At 41.2% G+C, this 2,273-nt stretch overlaps 1 pseudogene across 1 annotated transcript; it reads right to left on the bottom strand.

Annotated features, from left to right (window-relative positions):
• Positions 1–246: 246 nt before the first annotated feature.
• On the bottom strand, positions 247–1,971 carry LOC149192641 (amino acid permease 3-like; annotated as a pseudogene). Its single transcript, XR_016254894.1, has 4 exons — positions 1,807–1,971; positions 1,510–1,649; positions 1,180–1,407; positions 247–678 (listed from the first exon to the last, which is right to left on the bottom strand). The product of XR_016254894.1 is annotated as an amino acid permease 3-like (transcript).
• Positions 1,972–2,273: the final 302 nt, after the last annotated feature.

The raw sequence follows: 2,273 nt of genomic DNA on the forward strand, positions 1-2,273 counted from the left end.
TACAACACTGCTAAACGTTATGATTCGGGGTTTGACATAATGGCCCCTTCAAGCAAAAGCTCTTTGTGATGATAGGTAAACGGACCGTGTTTGAAATTGATTAATGATGATATGTAAACAGACAGTGTTTGTGAAAGCTGCCGACTTGGATCAAATTGGTGAGGGAGTTACAGCAGCAGTTTCCTTAGATGTTTTCACACAACTCCAAACCCCACTCGCGAACTGCTCGATAATTTGTTGCGGGATTCAATATGTTGTCCCGAAGGGCTTGTACGCTTTTAAAGCTTTAACAACACCCATTATGGATCCGGTGGCAGCTGCTATGGAAACGGCGAGGCAGACTACACTCAATATTTGCATAGAAACCCACCTAGAAGACCACCGCCGTATCTTATTTTGTGCTATGTACATCGCCACTGGAAAGTATACTCTCAATGGCCAGAACGCCACTGTGCCCAGAAGCCCCACAACATTGTTGAAGAATGGAAGCAGCATGGAAATTAATGTGGTGCTCACAACAAATGCTGTCCTCCACACCAGCCTGAACAGATTCACCTTATAATAAGCCCCTGGATACAAAGTTATTGGCACCATGTAGTGATGATTGATGAAGTCATTGTCTTGCCAAGTTTTGCTGGCCCAGCTTTCAATAAATGCAAACAATGGCTGGCAGTAAACCTACAAAGGAAAATAGTACAATATGTCAATATTTGACATGATAACACTGATTCAATATGATCAAATTCTGCTTGTATTAAAATTTGATTATAACTTATGTGCCGGGAAGCTTCAAATTCTGGAGCTAGCAATTTCAAATTCATTGGCCAAAAACATTAAAATTATTGTTGGGATTGCTACCTTAAATAATTTGATGTTTTGGCTACTGGTTAAGATGGATTTGCTGGGGCAACTTAAATGATAAACTTTGTGAAAATGAAATATTATGTACTAAAAAATTCTAGGTTAAATCCCACAGTATGTAGAAGGGGCATAGTCAGGAATCCATGGAGTTACAATATTAGTGGTACCCAGTTAGTAATATTCTAGAATATCTATGGAAAAACATTAAATTAAGTTGAGATGGGATAAATTAGGTGTCACATCATGTGAGTACGAAACTGATTCAATTACCAAATAACAATGAAGTGGATTAAGCTGACTGCTAATGCTTATACTTACTTGATATGCACCGACTAAGTGGATGACAATGGCAGCGTTGGCAATGTCAATCAACTAAAAGGGATTGTAAAAGCCAAATCCTGTCAAAAAGTTGCCTGGTGCGTTGTGCCCAAAAGCTGCGTAGCCCATACATCCACACAGCATGTAGAACACCGTTGTGGTCACCACGCCCACTAGGGTTGCTTTCTTCATCGTCTTGTTCTCTGCTGGAGGCGATTTTATTGTGTCCTGCGCGTCATTTCAATTGAGTTAGCTCCTCACATTTGTTGCCATGAAGCCACTGATATAAATTTACAGGGATTATGGTGATATTACATAAGTAAACAATACCTGAATTTCTATGAGAATCATGGAATAGGAGTAAGCAAATGCAATGTTCCCCAGAGCTTGGAGTGTATTCCATGTTGTATGAGCTATAGTTACTGTACCAATGGCGGCTTCTGTGAGGCTCCCCCTAAAGTGTCCCACCTCTGAAACACATCCAGAGTCACGTATTGCAAGGAAGATCAGAAAACTGTGACATCCCATGAAATTTGAAATGTGTTGCGAACATCACAGTGGAAAGCAGTGATGAGTGAGTGGGTGAAAGTTAAAGTGAAGAGTATAATTATCAATTGATGGACAGACCTGCTACTTTGGCGATACCGAGGCCAAGTCCGATGGTAGAATAGATGAATGACATGACTGGAGCAAGTATAGAGAGACACCATATTTGGTCGAAGTCGGGTATCTGAGAAAGTAGAATCTCTACTACTCAAAGGCTATCATATATTGATTACTGGACACATGGCATGGATTTGCTGATGAGGATGAATCAAAGGATAATTCAAATGGAGCAAGAATTGGAGAAAGCATTGCAAGCCAAGCAGGGAGAGTCAACCTCCCAGCCACTTGAAACAGCTCCAACAGTGGCCACTGCCCCTGCCACAGTTGCAACAGCAATCCCTCCTATCATCCCAGCATCAACAATAGGTACATCAGCCACAGATGCTTCAGCAGCAGCAGCAATAACAGCGCCAGACTCTAGCATGAGTATGGAAGAACTCATGAAAGCAGTAAAAGAGATAGAAGTCCAAATGGCAGAAATGAAAGAA

This window comes from Pinus tabuliformis, chromosome 2_2 (genome assembly GCF_031772625.1).
Source record: "Pinus tabuliformis cultivar Carrire ecotype Pingquan chromosome 2_2, CPIR1, whole genome shotgun sequence".
NCBI lineage: Eukaryota > Viridiplantae > Streptophyta > Pinopsida > Pinales > Pinaceae > Pinus > Pinus tabuliformis.